Raw genomic sequence first — 8,262 nt, 5'->3', positions numbered from 1 at the left:
GCCGAGCGCTGTTGCCGACGTGGCGGAGCGGTCCACCAGGCTTAAGGGCGGTGGCGTAGAAAGTGGTGAATAAAACAATTTTGGTACTTGTGAATGATCGGATGTCTTGCTCAGGGGGCGTCAAGCACCGTTTGGAATGTCCTTCCCAACAATGGATGGTGCAGCAACACATCAAGCAGGATATATTGAAACTTTTTGTAGAGCTCGAGAGAAAGAGACGCGTCCGTTCCTTGCGAACGCCGAGCACCGTCCAGCCTACACATTTCGATATCGTCCCTTTTCGCTATGGCACTCGCTTGCCGAGGTAGCGCATGAGTGTCGAGTCATTACGACGACTGTATGACCCTGACACAGTGACGATGGAATGAGGAAGAAGGAATGATATCGATATAGAACGACAACAGCGTATAACGAAGACGGCATGACGTTAATGAGATGTCCACTCTTAATTGACAATGGCTGTGTGACGACGATGTAGTAACGACGATGGCAAGGACAACGGCAGGACAATGGAATAACGACGAGTGTATAATGACAATGGCGTGATGATGACTGCATCACGAAACCTTTCTGAAAACTATGGCGTGACTAGAGTTGGATGACCAAGCTGGAGTGACAATGATGGCGAGACTACGATGGCATTACGACGACAGTCTATCAAATCAGGTCTGATAGCGATTGTCTGATGACGATGATGGCATGAAAAGGTCTGCATAATCACGATCGAGTGACAACAGGTGCACAATTAGAACACAATGGTGAAGAAAGGTGCACGTCGATGAACCAACGAATGTGGTATGACATCGACAGTATAACGACAATTGGATGACATATCTCAGGGTGAAGACAATGATAGGATGACAGCGTGATGACGATGACATGATGACAATTGTGTGATGACGATGACCTGATAACGACGGCAGGACGACAGTCTGATGACAAAGCTGCAATGACGACGATGCAGCGACCACGACGGCATCATTATGGCGATGTGATAACGAATGCATGACGACTGTATGAAGACTATGGCGTGACGGCGGTGGCATGACAAGTGTCTGATGACGAAGCTGGAATTACGGCGATGTAAGGGCCATGATGACATCACGAGCGCGAATTATAACTACTGGCCAAAACTATTAGACAACATGGGTCACTTGAGTGCAAAAGGAGTGACGACGATGTCATGAAGAGAGTAAGGTTTCCCGAAGCTGGATTGATGACGATGGAATCACTAGAACTCATTACCACCAGGAGTACATACTTAGTGCCAGTGGGTCGGCGTAAGAGCATAGATAGATAGATAGATAGATAGATAGATAGATAGATAGATGGATAGATAGATAGATAGATAGATAGATAGATAGATAGATAGATATATAGATAGGCAGAAAACAGCTGAAGTAGCCAAAGAATCGTATTCGCATTCATCTATAATCATGACTGTTCTGGAAAGCTTGGTGGTGAGTATGTATCATTTCTCATAGAATTTGCTCATTAGTAGCACAACGCAAGCCAAACTGTAGCGTTTGTAGGGCGGCCTCGGAATTTACAAAATATTGCACATTGATTAGGCGGTTCTTGAATCATAACATCGACAGCACCTTGAATAGCCGCATGCATGCACATGTTTAACGCTAGCTGAAAACCTGATCTTCAGAGGCTCACTGCAGTGTCACTGCGTATGTCACCGCGTATGTCGTGCAGTTCGCGAACAAAAGAACGGGTCATTGCATGAAAATACTTTTAGAAGAAGTCTTGTATATTGAACGCTCATCCCCCGTCTCATGTTATCTGAGCTGCCACTCGAGCAAAAATGAAGAACAATCGCAAGTTGGGGGAGGAAATGTGTACGATGCCGATCCTCTGTTCGGCTTCATTTTAGATTCTGCGAACTTTATTTCGTGTATTTCATTCCCTTCCAATTTCTGATTCGAGGCCTATCGGTTGTATCATGTGTGCCACTTTACTGGGACCATCGTGCAAAACATCTGAGCAGAGTACACTAAAATAGGTTAGGATACAACGGATAAAAGAAGATAGGCAGCAAAGGAGCCACACAAAAAAGAAATACCTCCAATAATGAAACAGGGAGCGAAATTTAAACAAAAAAGCACTTTGCTTTTCTGGTTGTTCTTGAAAACATGAAAGCAAAGCTGACCCATAAGAAGTTCCCGAGTGAGCGTCATCACCTAACTTAACCACAGCACCATCATCGCAACATAGAAGCATTTTTCGGCACTGCTTATGGAAAGCGATGTCGCCAGGGCGCCAGATCAACAGTAAAACAAAGGAATCGGTGATTCGTATCTCCTTTTATGTTGCAGTGTTTTACCTTTCTTGGCTCCGCTGCACCGAGACAATGCCGTAGTAAAAGCGAATCACCACGTGTCTGCCTCAATTGTGTTTTGGGGACACAGCAAGATGGCCTGCACAGGGTGAAGAGAAGAATGAGAGTCCGGTCGGTAGAGACAGTGGAATCAGAGTTTTAGTATCGCCCCAGCTGCTGCTACTCCTTCCAGCTTTCGCTCTAGGAAAATAGATTGACGATTGTATACCGCAGCTCAGGAGATGGACAAAATGCTGAAACGAAAGCAGCATCTGAAGAAACTGTTCCAAAACAGGAAATTGCTTTTATTTTGTGACTATATTTGAAAGGACAGCTATTTCTTTACATTGAGAAGTTCTTCAAACGCCGTAAACTACTGTTCTCCCAATTCTTTGAAGGATATGTAAAAAAATAAAGAAAAGCAAATACAGAAAATACGAAAAGTAGCAGCATTTCTTTCCCTGAGGTTCATAGGAAAAGAAATAAAGTAGACCAGGCGATGGCAGACTAACTGTGTTATACTCTGGATGCCACCTTTGTTACAGAGGATAGGTCGAGGCAAGATACTTTCGCGGAGATTTCTCTGTCAACACCGAACTTTTCAAATGCTCTGTAAGGGCATCTGAAAAGTTGGATGTTGCAAAGTTATGCACATTATTCAGTGTTGCAAATTTTATTCACCTAAAAAATAGAACGTTAGGAGTACGCTGAATCTCAGTATTCCTGTGGGTTTTAGTGAGCCCAGTGTTAGTTGTAAAATTTTGTTTGTTACCATATTCTACAAGGCAGTTTCGTAGAGTGCGTATATGTTAACTTGTCATACAATAAAGAAATATCTAAAGGAGAAGACAAAAGCTTGGAATGTTAGATAGTATTCCACGCGGCTGCGGCTTATCACTTGAAAAAAAAAATCACCAGCCCTTCCCTTGTCAATAAAATTGGGAAAAGACAAGCTTGTCGTATGCATACATGACCTACTACTTTTCCTTCCCTTTCGTACTAGTTGTCCTTCCCTTTCCTTCTACGTTTGCTTCCCTTTCGTGCAACTTTTCCTTCCGTTGCGTTCTACGATTCTCTGCTGGTCGCTGTTGTCGCTTGCGTTCGATGTCTCGAGTTTGCTCGGCGGCGTGGTTAGCAGCATTCGCCCTACAATGCCGCTTGCGATTCTTCTAAATTAAATTGCCTTAAGATAAATCTGTCCGTCACGATAAGACAATGAATGGCTCATACCCCCTTAAGCAATGACTCCTACCACCGCAAACGCGCCCTCCCCATTAGGACGACAGAAGAGGGGTGAAATTCTACGCTGGAATGATGGGCGGCAACGGCGCCTGCCGTGGCGGAAGACGGCGAACGTGGGAGCAGTGGCACGAGCGCGTGCCGAGCACGAGCGCAACCCGAGAGGCGACAACAAGCCAGTTGCGGAAGAAGATGACGCTCGAGCCAATGCTGAAGATGATACCGCGTACGCGTACACCGATACTGACACAAGTGAGCCTATAAAGCTTCGATTATATCCCGGTTGCGGTTCTCTGTGGATATGACTTTCTCCTGCTGAGCATAGGAACCAGGGTTCAATTTTCGAACGCGGTGGCCAAAATAGAAAAATGCGTGTTTGTACTAATTTCGATGTGGCGGCCCCAGTTACACGAAAGGCTGAACCCAAAGCAAAGTACGCGAGCTGAGTGTTACTTGGCCTTTCATAATTTTCCTGCTGAGTGTAGTTGCCTAAAGTCCTTTTGACGTTACTTCTTCCCACAGCCATGGGTGACTAGCCTTCACGACTTAGGCCCACGTGTTTATAATTTCTTAATTAAATAGAAAGCTTCATGTGGAAGCTCACACGGTCTAAAACAGATAGTTGCTAAAGAATATAAAACATAAATAAAGAAACAAATAGACGAAGCATATGGAACCCACAACATAGGGATTGTTGAATAATCTTTTTATTCAATTAACGAATAACGATTCATCGTTATAGTTTTTAAACGATTAATCGCTTTCGATGCACGGTTTTTGATCGAATAATGATTAATCGAATTTTTCGCCGGGCGCTTTAAAGACGTTGAAACCCAATTACCTATACTTTTAGGACCCTATTTTATAGCTTGAGAGCTGGAAAAAAGTTAGAAATACAAGTCTATAAAGTTTGATAAGGAATAATCCTTTATTTCTTGAAGACTAAATACAGTTGGCACTGGGAAAAGTGAAAAGTGCAGTCCATCGTAAATTCACAAGATATTGCAATATGTAAAATGGGAAAAGCAAATTACTGGTTTAGCATTTTAATCCACATGCTCTTTACCACAGGGTGAAGGAATGTCAATTAGCTGGGATGGTTGGGTGAAGCCGACGCCTTCTTTGAAGGGTCACAAAGCCACGATACGAGAATGGACGCTCGTAGTGTATAGATTTGCTGCAATCGACATGAACTCCATCTCTATGTCAAATACATGCTCCGAACCGGCACGAATGCTGTGCCACGCCTTTAGTGTACTGACGATCGCGAAGTTCAACGGATGTGTTGCTATAGCGTGCCTTGAATTGGGAGGACATTTCAAGCCTCCGCCTTCGGGTGGCGTGTGCGGTGTGGGGGAAGAGTGGGGAAGCGCTCGGTTGGGCATCACTCGGGACTCGCAATTACATTCGACAGTCGCTCTATCATAGCCGCAAAGTCGGTGCTCGTGCTCCGCCATTTTTGTGTAATAAAGATCACGCGCCAATTTAGGAAAGCTAGTCATTTCGTAAGTGCTCCTCGCCATAGGTCACCCGTCTTTCGTAATAGTATGTCCAACATCGCGATTCTCTGGTACGTGCTATCACAAATTAATTGAGTGCATTAACTTTTCTTTTTTTTCGATTTTTTCGCAACCGATTGTTACTGTATAAGTTCTTCGGAGAGCACGTTTTTGACTAATGCGTCTGCGACAGCAGCGACACGCGGAGTCACCGGTCAAGAATACTTGGGCGGATAATAAAGTATTCGCCCACAATATTTACTAGCTTAACGGCTTGACAGGTAAGCAATGCTTGACAGGTACATACAGGTAATTACAAATATGCATGCTTTTCTGCGAACCTTACATCCGTCTTCCACATAGTCCCCAGACCGGTTCAGACATTTGTGCCATCGCAGCATTGAATGTGAGATGGCCTTGTGGTAGAACTCGTCCGCACGCGAACTCCCCGAACGCTCATTGTCATGCAAGCCTTCACGGCCTTTCCCGAACTCACAACGCCACCACCTCACACTTCACAAAGTGAGACACCTTTCCCCATACGTGGGCTGTATTTCCCTATGGATTTCGATGGGCGTTCGTCCCTTGCTCCATGAAAAACGAATCATACTCCCTTGCTCGTACGCCGTGGACGTGTGAAGCACAACCGCCATCTTCAACAAACGATAGCAGCGCCCTGCCGCTGAGCTACCGGCAGATAATGTCGGATCGCTCCAAGAAAGGTCCACCATGGGAATCGATATGTTGACTTCGCATTTACAGTCGTAATTTGGCTAAAAATGCAGGGGAAAAGGCTCTCTGATTTGCCCTCGTACATAATCATCGGATAAGAAAGTTTCGGAAGCCTATCTTCGTAAGGCTGTGGAGTCCTGAATGTCAGTGCGCACATGTCTTACAACACTATGCTCCATTTTCATCGTTTACTGATGTTTATTATCGGTCGTTCGCAGTGAAAATGTACCTGTAGATTCCAAGGTCATGGTTGCTCTCTTGGCGCCCGACGAATGTACAATTTATCCCTTATCTTGTAATTATATTTAACGCAATACACACCATATAGTACTTCCGTTAGAATCAATCAGACTTGTACACGTTACCGAAAAAGAACGCCCCCGCCACCTGTTGCCAAAGAAATATAAACAACGAATTGCTAAATAGTGATCAATTTTCTTTACGTTAATTTTTCATCGCTAGTGTATTAGCATTGCTTAAGTACAGGAAATAGAATGAGCTGACCTGTGGTGGCATAGTTGGATTGCCGCTGAGCTGGTCAGAACGAGCTCGCAGAATCAAATCCCGGCCACAGCGGCCGCATTTCAATGGGAGCGAAAAGCGAAAATGCCTGTGCACCTTTCATTGGCTGCAAGGTATAGAACACCAGGTGGTCGAAATTATTCCCGAGTCCCCGACCATATGGAGTGCCTTACAATTATATTGTTTGTTTGGCACGTATAACCGAGATTACTTTTGGTAATTATCGAGCTGGCCTCGCTCTTTCAAAGCGTCATCTGCAGCACTTCACACGTTGTTCATCTTCACAAATAAGTGCTTTCCAAAATTTTCTTTCATAATATTCCCGAGTTAACTCGGACACTCTGCTCACCACCAGAAGGTTATAGTCATTAATCTACAGCTGTGGCTAGCGAATACTTGTAAATTCTACGATGTGTGTTAAAGTCACATGAGTTTCTGGAAAGCTGGAAAAAAAAAAATAAGGGTCGAGCGCAGTGTACCCTAGCGACGAGAGTGGCAGGAAGAGAAAGGTGACAGCAGGATGAAGCCAGCAGTTCTTCATGGAAGCCCAGCTCCAGACACTGCACCTCGCATTGCACAATGCGACCCTAAATATATTAAAAGGCATCACTGACACCTTGCATTTTCTACAAATTCCATAATGTGAATGGCCTCGAAACAAAGACCTAATGGTATCCTCAGAGAGTAGGCGATGGTAGTATAAGATAAGGTGAGAACAAAAAGTTGCGTTTCGTCCGAAAGGCATCGATTGCTATTGCAAATTAGGGGACAGCTATACAATGCAAGTGTATTAGTTTTATCGTTCGTATAAACTTATTAACATAGGCACACTGACTAAATTAACCAGCATGTTGTCATGCGCGCACTAGCAAACACGAACGCATTTCACTCTAGAACCGCGGAAAGTCGCTTTGAAAACGCTGGAGTGAGTCAGCGCAGCAGCAACGAGCAAATGGAGCTTCGTGGCGGCGCTCGCACAAACGCGATCTTAGCCCCGAAAACACAGGGAGCGCGAACTCCGCCCCCGCTGCAGGTGCCTTTGCGGATACAGCCGCGCGGGCTGCCGCTCGCGGTGCAGAACCTCCACTCCCCCCCGCCTGAGCCTTCCGTACAGGCGGGGCCGCGCGGCCGCACTAAAGCGTGGCCTCTCCACCTGTCCACCCTCGCCCCCGAGACTTCCGGTCCGGCGGGAGCGCGCGGCTGCAGTGATGCGCGGCCCCTCCACCACTCTACCCTCCCCCGGAGCGTTGTGCGTGACTGGAAGAATGTGCACTTCGTTCCCGCTTCCCGCCCTTGTGTGCGCGAGCCGCGATGGGCGTCTTGCGCTGGAGTTAGATAGCGAGCCTACATGCAACGAAAACGGCGTTGCATGTAGGCTCCCTATAGTTAGAGGTATAATAGCGGCGCCTGGTGGCGGCGAGAAAAGTTATCTTGGTAGTACAAGCCTGGGTAGTATTGAGCCCTGGCTGTGGCAAAGCAGTTTCTAGCCCCAGTTTTGCGTCCATCCGCACTTTTTTCTGCCCTGTTACGAGTGCGAAAATGCTCGTCACTTCTCAAAGACCACACCGACCACGCTGCGAGCTGGCCGCAGCCTAGTTTAACGAAAACAGACTCTCCGTGTGCCATGGGACATAATGCTGGAAGCAGAAGGAATCGGCGAAGCCGATCCGGAGAGACCTAGCTCAGCCTCGAAAAAGCGTCACCGTCGTTAATGCTGTGTCTTGAGGCGCCACGAGCAAGAAGGCTGAATCCCAACATCAGATTCTACTGTTTTCCTTGAAGGCCTCACGAAGCGGAGCGTCTGGCGCGCTGGATAACTTCACTACACCACTAGGACCAGCACAGGTTTGATAGTTAAATGTGCTCATCCTTGACGGGGGGAGGCTGCGTTGCAGGAAGCCATCGAGATCACGGAGGAATCTCTTAAGCCGACCGGGCTTCGGT

Source organism: Dermacentor silvarum, chromosome 5 (genome assembly GCF_013339745.2).
Source record: "Dermacentor silvarum isolate Dsil-2018 chromosome 5, BIME_Dsil_1.4, whole genome shotgun sequence".
Classification (NCBI taxonomy): domain Eukaryota; kingdom Metazoa; phylum Arthropoda; class Arachnida; order Ixodida; family Ixodidae; genus Dermacentor; species Dermacentor silvarum.
This window is presented reverse-complemented; position numbering follows the sequence as displayed.